Genomic DNA, 15,937 nt, shown 5'->3' with positions numbered 1-15,937 from the left:
GAACCTAAGTGAGCTCACTTTATCTCCCTTTGGAACTGGCACTACTACATTTAAAGGAACAGTGAGCGTAACACTTCTTGAATACATTTAGAGACTGCCCTTCTCTAAGAGCTGCAGCAGGAGCCATTTTGAACACGTGATTTGAAAGTAAGACAGCTTGCAATCTTTCATATTTTAAAACATTTAGCTCTGAAACAGCACCATAATGACAAGAATAACTTGTATGTATATCGCACCTTTGATATAGGAAAACATACAAAGATGTTTCACAGGAACCAAAATTTGACACCAAATTGGGAGATTTTAGAACTGGTAACCAAATGTTCCATCAAAGACATAGGTCTTATGAAGCATCTTAAAGGAGGAGAGAGTGGAGAGATTTAAAGTGGAATTCCAGAGTTTAGGATCCAAACAGCTGAAGGCATGAGAATTAGCGGATAGAGAAAGGAAACTGGGACATGCAAGAGGCTGAAACTCAATGTGTCGTGAGATCTTTGGAGGCTTCTCAAGCTGGGGGAAGTTCAAAATACAGTGAGGATAAGAAATTTAAAGTTTAGCTTTATTAGCAATGCCATGACTAGCTGGCACAGCAACCAACATACTCAGAGCATGAACTGGCGAGCTGTGCAATGAGTGATGTGGCCAGTAGCTGGAGAGAGAGGTGCGGGGATTAGGGTGGGGGGAGGCGGTATGTGTCAGTGAGGAGGCATACATAACAGCAGCCTTCAGGACATCCAGCGGGGCAGCCAGAGGACTCAGTCACAGCCACAACTTTGCAATCACTATTGATGCAAGCAGCCAGCAACCGTCTTGGTATTGGCAGTGCAAATTCCAAATGTTAAAAACGAAGCATTGCCATACTGGAGAACAGTGTCAGTGAGCATGCATAAGAGGGAGTGAGAAATGAAGGAGACTTGGTGTGAGTTAGGATTTGGATACAGAGTGTTGAGTGAACTGGAGTTCACAATGGTTAAGACAATGGGAGGCTGGTTTTGGAACAATTAGACAGAATGACATTTTGTTGGCAATATGATAAAACCTTAAAAATCAGTTTGGCTGCTTATGTCTTGTCAGTGCCAGCCACAGTGCATTATGGCCCAATGAGCAATACTGCTATCCAAAGTGTTGGGATCCTTTGAGGATCAGACTACTTCCTTCATTGGTCGATTTGTAGCAGAATAGTTACAACCTTGGGGTGGCATGGTGGCTCAGTGGTTAGCACTGCTGCCTCACAGCACCAGGAACCCGGGTTCGATTCCAGCCTTGGGAAACTGTCTGTGTGGAGTTTGCACATTCTCCCCGTGTCTGCGTGGGTTTGCTCCAGTTTCCTCCCACAGTCCAAAGATGTGCAACTCAGGTGAATTGGCCATGCTAAGTTCCCCATAGGTTAGGTGCATTAGTCAGAGGGAAATGGGTGTGGGTGAGTTGCTCTTCGGAGGGTTGATGTGAACTTGTTGGGCTGAAGGGCCTATTTCCACGCTGTAGGGAATCTAATCTAAACTTTTATCATTTTGATAGCGCCTCTAACCTGTGACTTTATTCTTCTTCATTAGCCGTCGATTTGGAATCTATCAAGCCACCCACCTCTGGAAGGGAGAAGCGAATGGTTCTGCTGCAGCCTGAAAAACACTGTCGGCCTGAAAAGCACATTAATGAGTACATCCCTTCCCAGCCGGATGGCAGATGGGGAAGGAACTTTGGGAATGGTAGCAACTCTCAGAATCTCCCAGACTTTCTCATTTCTCAGTCGAACTGCTGATGGCAGGAGTGAAAGGTACTGATGATAGGAAGCCCCATTGGTGGGAAGAAGCTGCTGCAGACAGTGTAACCTCCAACGCCGTAAGAGTTGCAATGCCACCATAGGTAACTTGATAATCTCACAAAGGGTAAGCAGGCCATGACATGTATTATTTGAGTACAGGAGATTGATGATGTGGTTGAAGTATTTAAGATGTTAAAGTGATTTGATGATTAGGTACAGAGAAGCTATTTCGTTTGGTGGGGAACCTAAAACAAGGAAAGATTATCTAAAAATTAGAGTTGGACCATTAAAGTTGTCTGATATAATAAAGCAAAGAACTAAGGATGCTGGAAATCTGCAACGAAAACAGAAATTGCTGGAGAAACTCAGCAGGTCTAGCAGCCTCTGTGGAGAAAGATCAGAGCCAACAAAAGGTCCAGCTGAAGTCCTTCTTCAGCTACAGTTAACCTTCTGTTGTTGTGGGTGTCTGTCAGGGAAACTGTCTTCCTGTTAAAAGAAACCTTGTGAAGCGGCACTCAGGCACTTTTATCAAAGTTATACTCTCAGCTCACCGAACCTGACTTAACAGCTTTCCCTGCTTTCAAAGACGCTTCTTGTAAAAGAAGAAGCACTTTCACATTGCCTTCCTGGCCTACAAAAGGGCAAGGTGCCATCATACACACACCATCATAACAATGAGGCAAAGATTTCTCTGAGTTCCTTTTACTTCAGTTTCTTAACTCAAGCAGAAGTGTATTATGCTGCAGATTGCACGGACACCAACTGAATTTATTGGCTGGGATGCAAAGGGAGGGAGTTACACATCAGTTGGATTCAATGGAAATGATATTCCATAGGCTTGGAGATGACCTACTGAAATAGATAGTGAATTGGTTATAAGTAGGGCAGCAGACAATAGGGCAAAGGCCATACAAACTGGAAGAGTGTGACTAGTGGATCCCTGGGAAACAGCACTGAGTCTCAGCTTTACATATGGCCAAAAAATTCTGATCAGCGTCAGAAACACTATTCCGAAACCTGTCCAAACTAAAAGATCACACTTACCTTTTGATCAGTTCTGCCTGGAATTTCTGGATGGATGACTCCTGTTATAGAACAGCACAAATACGTTCAGGAAATATCGCAAACAGCAGCAGAGGAAATCAGCATGGAAACCACATCTCTTTACTCAGCAGTCAATGTGTTGTATTCTGCAGCTTAAATGTCTACAGCCGCTTTGACCGCTACTGTGAAAAGGTGAGTACGTAAGGTAATTGTGTGGTGGGTTAGCTGCTTGGCATGTGGTGCAGGGATTAGCTGACAGGGTGCCAGGTTGGTGAGGGTGATAGGTGGGTGAGGAGTTAGGTAAGCAGGTGAGTTGGGTGGGGTGTTAGAATTCCATTTGGGTGAGAGGTTAGGATAACCAGTGAGTTGGGAGGAGAGGGGCTAGAGATAAGAGGACATGTGCCTGTAAATGGATGAGTGCTTAGTTTGAGAGGTCAGGTTAATGAGACGTTTCAAGGTAATGAGGGGTGTCAGGTCTGGCAAGGTTTGGTCAGGTGTGGGAGGTATTGGATTGGAGTTGTGGTTGTCAGGTCAGGATTTGTTGACAGTTGGAGTGAGGTATTTTTGTGGGAGAAGTCAGTGATGAGCTCAGTTTTATAGTTACTTATGATTTGAGCAGGTTTTTAATCTCCTGAACTTATGTGAGTCAGACCCTTCTAAAATATCTGACTTTAAGGGACTCTATTGGAGGGTTCCAGATTCAGAAACTTCAGTTTCCTGTGTAATTTCTGCATTTAGCTGCAGTACTATTTTCATATGATCCCAACATACAGCTCCAAGTTACCCTGCCAAAAGACTATCTGACTGTTGGAATTTCTGGGTCTGTACTGATAGGCATATGAAGAAATGGAGAACCATTTCCCCAGATTTGCTGATTTCTCCAAATTAAGTTGAGTAAATCAGATGGGGAAGTGGGCTGAGGTTTGGCAAATGCAGTTCAATACCGATAAGTATGAGGTGTTGTACTTTGGAAAGTCAAACCATGGTTGGACTTATACAGTAAATGGTAAAGTCCTGAGGAGTTTTGTGGGACAGAGGGACCTTGGAGTACAAGTACAGTTTGTTGAAAGCAGCGACACAGCTAGGCAGGGTGGTGAAGAAGGCATTTAGTGTGCTGGTCTTTATCGGTCTAAGCATTGAGTTTAGGAATTGGGACATTGTGTTACAGTTGTATAAGTCACTGGTGAGGCCGCACTTGAGGTATTGTGTATAATTTGGGTCACTGTGTTATAGGAAAGATATAGTTAAACTGGAAAAAATGCAAAGAAAATTTATGAGGATGTTTCCAGGGCTAGTAGGCCTGAGTTATCAGGAGAGGTTGGCCAGGCTAGGACTTTATTCCTTGGAACGGAGGAGAATGAGGGGTGACTTTACCCAGGTGTAGAAAATTATGAGGGGCATAGATAGGATGAATGTATATAGTCTTTTTGCCAGCGATGGGGAATTGAAAACTAGAGGGCATAGGTTTAAGGTGAGAGGAGAAAGATTTAAGAAGAACCTGAGGGGCAACTTCTTCACACAGTGACTGGTGTGAATAAGGAATGGGCTGCCCGAGAAAGTGGTTGAGGCAGTTACAATAACAGCATTTAAAAAACATTTGGATAGACCAGTGGGTGGGAAGGGTTTAGAGGGATATGTTCGAGGAGAAAGTGAGGTCTGCAGATGCTGGAGATCAAAGTTGAAACTTTATTGCTGGAACAGCACAGCACAGAGAGTGGTGGGCCTGTGGAATTCATTGCCGCGGAGTGCAGTAGAGGCCGGGACGCTAAGTGTCTTCAAGGCAGAGATTGATACATTCTTGATGTCACAAGGAATTAAGGGCTACGGGGAGAACGCGGGTAAGTGGAGTTGAAATGCCCATCAACCATGATTGAATGGTGGAATGGACTCGATGGGCTGAATGGCCTTACTTCCACTCCTATGTCTTATGGTCATATGGTCTTATGGTCCTAGCATGTAACAGACTGCTTGAAACAATATCTCTCTTAAAAGTCCCTTTTCAGTCAGTAACCTGCAACACAGAAATTCCTAACGAGGAGAAAGGAAGACACAGAAAGATCCGAAGACAAGAATCTACAGCTGCCTGGTTTTGAGATAAGAAGTGTTGTTTTTGTAAATTTTAATTGGGACTTTTATCGGACTAGTATTATAGAAGGGAAGGTCGAAGGTAGGTTAGAGGAAGGAGTTGTAAATAATGGTTAGTTAATTATTCTGTTATACTTTATGAAATAAAGTTGTTAATTTTTACTTTAAATAGTTCTTGGCCACTCGATGTTTACAGATTACTGCACAGGATAAATGTTTTTTGTGTTGCTGGTTTTAAATTAACCATGTCGTAACACCCGAGTTCAATCCCACTCTCGGGTGACTGCGTGGAGTTTCCGTGTTCTCCCTGTGTCTACATGGGTTTCCCCTCACAGTCTAAAGATGTGCAGGCTCGGTGGATTGGCCGTGGAAAATGCAGGGTTATAGGGATGGTGTGGGATGCTCTTCAGAGGGTCAGTGTTGACTTGATGGGTTGAATGGCCTTCTTCCACACTGTAGGAATTCTAAACAATCCCTTGTGTCAATTTTTTTTTCTAACCTCACCCATTATATTTTGTGTGATTATTAACCAGTTAAATCCTGTCAGTATTCTCTTACTGATCAATATAAATGGGCTGTCATTCTTTATAAACAGACAAACAAGGAACCGTGGAGTCACTCTGCCATTCCAGTCTGATCCCCTGTTCAATCAAATCATGGCTGGTCTGATTTTAACCTCAAACCTACATTCCATCTTATACCTGATAATTCAAAGCACACCACAGAAACAGGCCCTTTGGCCCACATAGCCTGTGCTGATGCATGACACCTTTGTAAACTAAAAACCTTTTGCCTCTGCGCTGTCCGTATCCCTCTATTCCTTGCCTATTCATGTATCAAAGTTGAAACTTTATTGCTGGAACAGCACAGCAGGTCAGGCAGCATCCAGGGAACAGGAGATTCGACGTTTCGGGCACAGGCCCTTCTTCAGGAATGGGCAGAGAGTGTTCAGCAGGAGAAGATAAAAGGTAGGGAGGAGGGACTTGGAGGAGGGGCGTTGGAAATGTGATAGGTGGAAAGAGCTCCATCCTACTCCGACCTATCACCCTCACCTTGACCTCTTTCCACCTATCACATTTCCAATGCCCCCCCTCCAAGTCCCTCCTCCCTACCTTTTATCTTCTCCTGCTGAACACTCTCTGCTCATTCCTGAAGAAGGGCCTGTGCCCGAAACGTCGAATCTCCTGTTCCCTGGATGCTGCCTGACCTGCTGTGCTGTTCCAGCAATAAAGTTTCAACTTTAGAAGGATATGGACCAATTGCAGGAAATTGGAACTAGCTGAACGGACGCCATGATCAGCATGGACCAGTTTGGGCCGAAGGGTCAGTTTCCATGCCAAATTACATAAAAAAGGTGGAAGCAAACAATTGCAAAGGAACATCAGTTAATTGTGAGTTTGTGGAACTCTGGCAGATGCAATTTAATGTGGAGAAGTGTATCAAATTCCACTTTGGACCGACGAAGTATAAATCAGAGTAGTTTCTAAATTGAGAAAAGCTACAAATTCTGAAACAGCAGTGAGATTTTTGGGTTCATCTAGGGAAATCACTTATTGCTAGTCTTCAAATCGTGTGTATATTGGCTCCCTACAAGAGTAACTCAACTAATCTGACTTCCCCTTTTCTCAAAGCCCTGTAAATATTTTCTCTTCAGATATTTATTTAACTTCCCTTTGTAAGTCACGGTTGAATTGACCTTCTCCACACTGTCAGGCAGATTCTAACCACACTTGATGTAAAATAATTCTTTTTCCTTCTGTTGCTTTTGGTGCATTTATCATTCACATTAAATTGATGCTCTCTGAATTTTAAGCATTCCATCTATGGAAAAGGTTCTCCCTATTACTGTCACCAGATCCCACATAGTTCTGAACACTGTTACAACTCGGTGAAAAGGGGTGATCCAGCTACCTTCTTAATTGATCTTGGTAGTGTAAAGCTACACCTCTCTCCAATTTAAAGATATTTAACGTTCTTACTGTAGGCAATAAATAATCAATCACGACGTTTTCTGGAGTTCATGAAAGTGCAAATTTATTACTTGCTAACCCCAAGCAGAATAGGCCCTCACTACACACATACACATATCTACAAAGTTAAAGGGGATAATGTCCAGGGCAAAGGAAAATAAAGGATATAAGACCATAAGACAAAGGAGTGGAAGTAAGGCCATTTGGCCCATCGAGTCCACTCCGCATTCAATCATGGCTGACTGGCATTTCAATGCCCCTTACCCACACTCTCCCCTTAATTCCTTGCGAGATTAAGAATTTATCAATCTCTGCCTTGAAGACATTTAACATCCTGGCCTCCATTGCACTCCATGGCAATGAATTTCACAAGTCCATCACTCTCTGACTGAAGAAATGTCTCCTCATTTCCATTTTAAATTGACCCCCTCTAATTCTAAGGCTGTGCCACAGGTCCTAGTATCCCCGCCTGACGGAAACAAATTCCCAGCATCCACCCTTTCTAAGTTTCTATTAGATGTCCCCATAACCTTCTAAACTCTAAGGAATACAATCCCAGGATCCTCAGCCATTCATCGTATGTTAGGCCTACCATTCCAGGGATCATTCATGTGAATCTCGAGGTGAATATTAGGTTCAGAGTCCTTTGGTTGTCTTTGAGGTATAAGGTTTTAACCTGAGCCTTAGAAAAATGGCAAGAGAGCGCAGAGACAGCAGCTTCACAAACAACGTGTGTGAAAGAGAGTGCAATTGGCAGCTTCTGAAACAGTGCGAATGAGAGCAGAGACAGCAGCTTTGTAAAGAGCCTGAGGTAGAGGGGACAGTAGCATCATAGAGAGCACAAGAGAGTGCTTCTGAAACAGCAACTTCATAATGTGCTCTAAAGAGAGGGGACACCAGCTTTATAAAGAGCATTGAAATGTGGGGGCAACAGCTTCTGAACCAATGCAACAGAGAGCAGAGACAGAACCCTCTGAAACAGTGCAGGAGACAGCAGGGACAGTATGTTGCATGTATGTGAATGCATGGAGCATAGTCAATAGGACTGGTGAGTTACAGGTACACATTTCCCTGTGGGGTTATGATGTTGTGAAATGGCAGAGAGGAGTAGAAATTGCTGAATGCAGTGACAATAATCTTCCAATCTTCCCTGGACTTGGATGTTACCAGAGGATTCGAAAATTGCAAATATCACTCTTATTCAAAAATGGTTATAAAGATAAGCCCGGCAATTACAGACCAATCAATTTAAGTTTAGACGTCTAGAAACAATTATTCAGGATAGGATTAATAGTCACATGGAAAAAGTATGGATTAATTTGAAAAAAGCAGGATGGATTTGTTAAGGGAAAATGATGTCTAAATAGCTGGAATTATTTTAAAAGAGATTACTGAGTGTATTAATGAGAACAAGTCTGTTGGTCTGGTGCACATGAACTTCCTAAAAAAACATTCATTATAATGCCGTACAGTAGACTTTAAGTTGACTTATAGTTAATGAAATGAACAAGACAGGAGCAACATGGAAACAAAATTGGCTCAGGGATAGGAAATTGAGAGTAATGATTCCTGGAATTTTTCCATCTGGAGAAATGAAGGTGGTGGAGTTCACCAGGGATGATATAAATCTTGGTGTACATGGGTCAATTTGAACGTTTGTGGACAATACAAAACTTTGGAACTGGAGGACAATATAGAAGTTTAACAGGAGATCAATGAATTGATGCAGTGAGTGGCCAGGTGGAAGATGAGATTCAATGTAAAGAACTGTGCGGTGATGTATTTTAGTACAAAGAACTTGGAGAGATAAATAGATGTCAGACCTTGGAGAGAAAGTTAAGAGGATGTCTGAAAGAAGTTTTCAAAATTGTAAGGGGTCTAAACAAAATAGGTCGGGAGAAACTGTTCCCATTCATTAGCAAACGAGGGGCACAGTTTTACAAAAGAAGCAAATATAAAAGGGAGGAAGACCCCTTCACAGAGCATATAGTTAGGGAATGTACTGGGTATGGTGGAGACAAGTTCAGCTGGAGTATTCAAAAGGACATTAGATGATTATTGGTGTATTGGCCATGCTAAATTGCCTATAATTTTAGGTGCATTAGTCAGGGGTAAATATAGGGTAGGCAGATGGGTTACTGTTCAGAGAGTCAGTGTGAACTTGTTGGGCTGAAGGGCCTGTTTCGGGCAGCAAGGTGGCTCAGTGGTTAGCACTGCAGCCTCACAGCGCCAGGTACCCAGGTTTGATTCCAGCCTCAAGCGACTGTCCTTGTGGAGTTTGCACATTCTCCTTGTGTCTGCGTGGGTTTCCTCTGGGTGCTCCAGTTTCCTCCCATAGTCCATGCTAAATTGCCCATAGTGTTCGGTGCATTAGTCAGAGGGAAATGGATCTGGGTGGGTTAGTCTTCAGAGGGTCAGTGTGGACTTGTTGGTCCATCGGGCCTGTTTCCACACTGCAGGGAATCTAATCTAACCTATTGTGAAGCAGAAACAATGCTCAGGCTTACAGTGAAAACTAACACTAAATAAAATGCTTAGACAACTGGTGGAGACATGATGGACCAAATAGCCTCCTTCTGCAGCATTACAATTCTGTAGCTCAGAGGCCAAGATTGTTAAGCTGGTTTCTTGGATGAAGTCAACAATAGCAAATGTTGCAATTATTTTACAAGTTCTCAGCTCTCTAATGCTCTTCACTGGATCTGTTTGCATGGGAACTGGATGCCAGTTCTTTGAGAACAAGTAAGAATGGAGACAGCAGCAGTTTTGCCGACAGTAAGCTCTGTTCATGAGACAAAATGAAAAACAATAAAACAGTAAATACATGATATATGTCTTTATTTTTGTATTTGTTCAAACTTTGTAGTGATCTGATCTTTTATAATACTTGGTCTGGATTGTATGTGACTCCAGACCCACAGCAATGTGGATGACCCTTAACTACGTGCTGTTCAATAGGGAAGTGCAGTAAATGCTGGTCTAGCCAGTGAAACCCACGTCCCATGATCACATAACAAAAATTGTTGCTGCCTTCACTACTTATTGCACAGCTGAGGATAATGTACTTGCCTTGGATCAGTCTACCCATGCATCACTGCAGCTGAACCTCCTTACTTTCTAGCATCTTTGCTGACTTCCTTTTCCTACCGGATTAAACTGGAGATGGGAATGTTCTCCGCTTGAGCTAGCAGAGCTTCTTCAGTGTCAAGGTTATCTTCCCTGCTGGAAGGAATGTCTGCCAGTGTTCCAAGATCATCATCATATGTTTCGGAATGGTTAACAAATCCGAGGCTGAAATCTCACTCCTTAGCTTTGTCTGTTTTTTGCTTTTCACCACAATTTTAAAACGTCACTTTGTTTCCAATCGATTGCACTTTTACCTTTATCACAGGTTTGGCCATACTGTTGGGGTTCACAGAGAGATCTTGATGTTCAATGTAGTTTTACCTAAGACTTCACTTTGTGGTGTGGCCTATTTCTTCTCTGATTGGTTTGGATAGTCATATGGCATGTTTGTATCAGTTTGGCCAATATGGAGTTAGCTGTCCTGATCTTTGACATCTCTCAGGCATCCATCTGTTGGATTCTTGTTCTACTGGCTGACAACGTTGACACAACTAGAGTTTCACGTTGACTGATTTTGACTCATTGTGATTTCTCTGTATTTCCAAGAAATTCTTTGAGTGGCTTTGACTGTGATAGCCATGATGTCATGTCCAGACGTCAAGTACTTTGCAATTCTTAAGGTCTTCCTGAAACCACAATAAATATCAATGGGTTTTAAGGAGTCTTTCTTTTCACACCATCTCCCACCCAAGGATATTTATTCTGTTCTCTCACCCACCCATCTTGAGGTGGCTTAGCATTTTTAAACAGTTTCCCTTCTGTGGGTAGTTGCAATCAGTTGAATGTTTTAAAAAGATAACTTCAAAAATATAGGGAGCTAGTCTTGTGTTCAAGCCTTTTGACACCTGCCTTCTCTATAGAGAATAACACAAGTGTGTCTAATCTATCTGTATAACTGAAGTTCCTGGTACCTGGAACATTCCAGTGTTTTTCTTCTGCATCCTTTCTAAAGCCTTCACATCCTTACTGGTGCCCAGAGTTAGACAGAATACTTTAGTTCAGGTCAATGTTCCTGTTAAACTGCCGCTCGGAGGGGCCATGCACCCGATTGGCATAGGGATGCTTTGATGTCTGGCTCCGAAGTTGATGATTGGATTTTGGTGTTGTGCGCAGCAACAGGAAAAATTAAAAGGAATATGAATTGAGTCTCAGCTACTGTTTTGTGAATGCTCCTCATAACTACCGTGCTTTTGAAGATCAGGGTGGCTTTTACTGTCTTCTTGATTTCAGTGTCCAAAGGCATCGCTGATCCTCAATGCCAAGGTCTCTATCACAGAGAGAACAACAAGGCAGGGGTCCCAAAGCTATCCCAGTTGGAATGGGATCGCACCCTGTGATGTTGATACTTGTTTAATTCACACCACTGTCCAGACACTCCCCTCTGAGACTCCAAGTGGCTGTGGTGACATACCTTTTTATATGAATGTTATAACCTGAGTCTATGGACATTTAGTAGAGGTTGCAATTTCTTTCCATCATGGGACGAACCAGGAATCTTTCCCATTCTAACTAGTGTACGTTGGAAGGCTTTGCACATTGATACTGTTCTGTTCTCAGCCTGTTTGGCTGTGTAATAAAATCTATCTTGGCCATCAAGTCCTGGAAAGCTTGTAGCTTCTGGTTGAGGAGGAAGAGATGATCCCACTGTGCCATAAGATTTCCCTTCATTTGTTTTAATCACCACCTGTACAAGCCTGTCTATCACCATCAAAGATTTGTGAACATATACCCCTCATTCTCTCTTTTCTGTATCCCTTTATGCTCTGCTGTATGCTTTATGTTAAATTGCCTTAACATATGACTCACTCTTCTCTGAATTGTGTTTTATCTGAGATGTGTCCTTCCATTCCACTGGCCGGTCTATATCACCTGGACATCTACACCACTCCATGAACCTGTAAATTTTGAAATTACACACATCTAAGCCTGAGTCATTAATGTAGATTAATTAACTTCTTTAGAGACCTTCACCTTCTTTCTTTTATTTTTCTCATTTTTGATTTGTAAATGTAAGTTAAGATGAGGAATTGAACTTTGAACAGCAGCTTGTTTTAAAGAAGAAAATAACAAAATACTGTTGGGAAATGGCCTTGAAGATTATGCAACGTGATTACTGTTCTAAGGATGCTGAAGATATACAGGCACTGAGTGTTTGCAATGTTGGGGTTGGAAGCTGGTTAGATGTCAAATTGGTCAATCAAGGGAGGACTGGTGTTAGCCAACCACAGAGAATTGGAAAGAGAAAGAAGGGAGAGAGCCAGATCTGACTGGGTTTAGCAGGTGATTGGATGATATTGGAAATTTCCAGAGACTGTCTTTGTTTTATTTTGCTCTCCCTCTAGTTACTCTTCAGTTATCGAATTATTGAATGTCTGAGAAAAGAATCCAAGTATGTCAGAAATAAGTGATTACTGAGCAATGAAGCTGTTTGCATTATCTGGTGACTTTGGAATTCAAGCAAGGTATATAGTTCTACATGCCTGTGAACAACTCATTGTCCAAGGATTTCTGAAGGCCTGGTATCCATCATTTGAAACTTTATTGAACTAGCAAATTACAATTCTTTTATTTTGTTTGTAATTTATTCCTTACCTCTGTTTTCTGATTTGTGCTTGAGTAGTGGTTATGACCAAAGAAGGTTGGATTTTAGATTACAGATATTAGGGTGCACAGTGATTCAGTGGTTAGCACTGCTGCCTCACAGTGCCAGGGACCCAGTTTGGTTCTACCCTTGGGCAACTGTCTGTGTGGAGTTTGCACATTCTCCCCGTGTCTGCGTGGATTTCCTCCAAATGCTCTGGTTTCCTCCCACAGTCCAAAGATATGTAGGTTAGGTGGATTGGACCTATTAAATTGCCTGTAGTGTCCAGGGATGTGCAGGCTAGGTAGATTAGCCATAGGAAATAGAGTTACAGGATTGGTAGGGCTGTGAGTCTGGGTGGGATGCTCTTCGGAAAGTTAGTGTGGTCTCGATGGGCCGAATGGCCTGCTTCCACACTGTAGAAGTTCTATATTATTTAGAGTAACTTCTTGTTTATGTGTTCTGCTGAAGTTACCATATTAATAATGAATTGTTATTTTTCATTTAAACTTGATGTCCAATATGTGGTATTCATAAAGTTTAGTTTAGAACAACTGGGCAGTTTGGAGCGTCATTGAATATTTTAATTTCACTGTGTTGCGAATCCAGTGATAGTTTGGCTAATTTGCTTTGGCTTGTTATCCCTGTCTCAACACTTCTTTCAGTCTGCAAAAACACCTTTCACCACAACTCTGTTTCCTAGACAGTCAGTCAACCTGATAGCCATGCTTTTATTCCATGGGTTCTAAATTTGCTGGCAAAATCTGATACTTCTTCACATTGGGAAAATAGTTTAGACATAGATGACTCATGTCAATGAACCAGCATGTATTTATACAGACAAATGATACTTTAACAAATCTGGAGGTGTATTCTGAGGGTGTGACGAGTAGAATTGGTAAGGGAGAACCTGTGGGTATTTGGTCTCATATGAGAGGTTACTGGGCAAAATTAAAGCACATGGGTGTACTATAGTGGTATGGATTGAGAATTGGTTGACGGACAGGAAACAGTGTGGAATTAAGTGGGTCTCTCTTTGGAAGGATCAGAGTTTGGACCCAGCTCTTCATGTTATGTTTAAATGACCTAGACGAAGGGACCCAATGCAATATGTCCAAGTTTGCTAATAACATAGAACAGGATTGTGAGTTATGAGGAGGATGCAGGAAGGTGTCAGGAGGATCTAGACAAGTTAATTGAGTAGGCAAACACATGGCAGATGCCATGCAACATAGTAAATGGGACGTTACACACTTCAGTGTGAAAAACAGCAAAGAAGAGTATTATTTAAATGGCAATATATTGGGACTTCTGGATGTACAAAGGGCTTTGGATCTTCCTGTACTTTGCAGTTTCTAATAAATCTGTTGGACTATAACCTGGTGTCATGTGATTTTTTTGACCACCTGAATCAATGAAAATAGTCAGGTAGGTAAAGCATTCAATTTTCCAACCAACCTGTTCAGAGATGTTAGAGCATATCTCCGGAGCAGATGGGACTTGAATCCAGGTCTCCTGCCCCAGATATAGGGACACTACCATTGTGCCACAAGAGTCTTCCGTGAACCTTGTTCATCTATGCGTTTTGAATCAAACAGTTCAAAGATATCTGGGAGGTGGTGTCAGATTTGAACCCAGGCTTCCTAGCTTAGAGTTAGGAACACTAACTATAATTTGGCCTTTGTTGCAAAAGGATTTGAGTTCAGAAGTAGGGATGTCTTACTACATTTATACACAGTTATGCCACAGAAGGCTGTGGAGGCTAAGTTACTCAATATAATCAAGAAAGCGATAGGTAAATATTAAGATATTAAAAGGCATCCAGGGATCTGGGGAGAAAGCAGGAATATGGCATTGTGATAGAGAACCAACTGTATTGAATGGCAGAGCATGTTTGAAGGACCAAACAACCTACTCCTATTGTGAATTTCTATGTTTCAATGTTTCTTAACTTTGAGGGGACTGAACAGCCTATTATCATTCTGATATTTTTATGTTGGCTGTTAGCCATCAACATAGAGAACTGGAATTTGTGCCCCCTTATTCTGGCTTGGGCAGAAATGTCTGAACTCAGATTTCTCCAGTTACCTCATTTCCCCTCCCCCCCACCTTGTCTCAGTCAAATCCCTCAAACTCAGCACCGCCTTCCTAACCTGCAATAACACATTTTCAGCTCTGATCTCCAGCATCTGCAGTCCTCACTTTCTCCTCAGAAATGCCTGATAGTCAATTTACATTCCCTGCTCTGATTAATACTATCATTCATTTTATTGAATGACACCATTTTGGCATGAAGAAAACAAGCTTAAAATGCAGTCACAATCATTATATACATGTCAGGTACTCAAGCAGTAAACATGGAAAGAACTTTTAAAAAAAAAATCCTAATACTGCAATTGAACTCATCAAGCAAAGACTCTTAATTTGTTGAACAGGTCTAGACATTCCCTGCAGTAGAGTTTCTGGATCCATCACTTGGCAGTTTAGTAATTTAAACCCATTGGCACACTGCCCACATCACCATCTGTCCCTTATTAATTGAATCATTAATCTTGATGTGATTATTAAACTAAGCCATCACCTAACACAACAGAGGAATCATTCCTCTCTTCACATGTCAACCTCTGCACTGCAGCTGAAGTGTTAATATTGTTTACATTGTGCAATGATTAAGCAGAATGTCACACTCTGCTCCGTGAAAAACTGTGGATGCCTTGCCTATGAGTTTCTGGAGGCTGGTGACCTTCAACATTTATATTAAATGGTTTTGTTTCTGGCATTATGTCCAATTCTAGATGGTCAATATCTGTCACAGTTAATGTTCCTGCACATTTGCACCACATGTAAGATTAAAAGAAGATTCATTCTGATGTCCTATTTTGTCCTATCTGTATGCCTTGGTATCAGTTCCTGTACATGTAGAGTACTTACAGAGAGGAAAAAAAAACTAATCACTTCTTGTGTGGTGTTGCATGTTCTGTACTCATCTTACATTTGGAACCTGCATGTGATGAAATCAAGTGAAAAGGGGTTAGATCCTGTAGGATTCTGTGCAGACCTTCTGTATTTCAATTTCAGCTCTTTCCTACTGACAAAATACTCTTGTCTGTACACTGAGCAACAGATGACATTTCCAGAATAAGAATAAGACCATAAGAAGTACATTCAGCCTTTTGAGTTTGCTCTGCCATTCAGTATGATTATGGTTGATCTGACACTCCTCATGGAGCTACCTAGATTACACCTCCTCCCACCCTGCCCCCTGTAAAAACACCATCCCATATTTCCAATTCCTTCGCCTCCGCCGCATCTGCTCCCAGGAGGACCAATTCCACTACCGAACTACCCAAATGGCCTCCTTCTTCAAAG

The sequence above is a fragment of the Chiloscyllium plagiosum genome, chromosome 30, assembly GCF_004010195.1.
Source record: "Chiloscyllium plagiosum isolate BGI_BamShark_2017 chromosome 30, ASM401019v2, whole genome shotgun sequence".
NCBI lineage: Eukaryota > Metazoa > Chordata > Chondrichthyes > Orectolobiformes > Hemiscylliidae > Chiloscyllium > Chiloscyllium plagiosum.
This window is presented reverse-complemented; position numbering follows the sequence as displayed.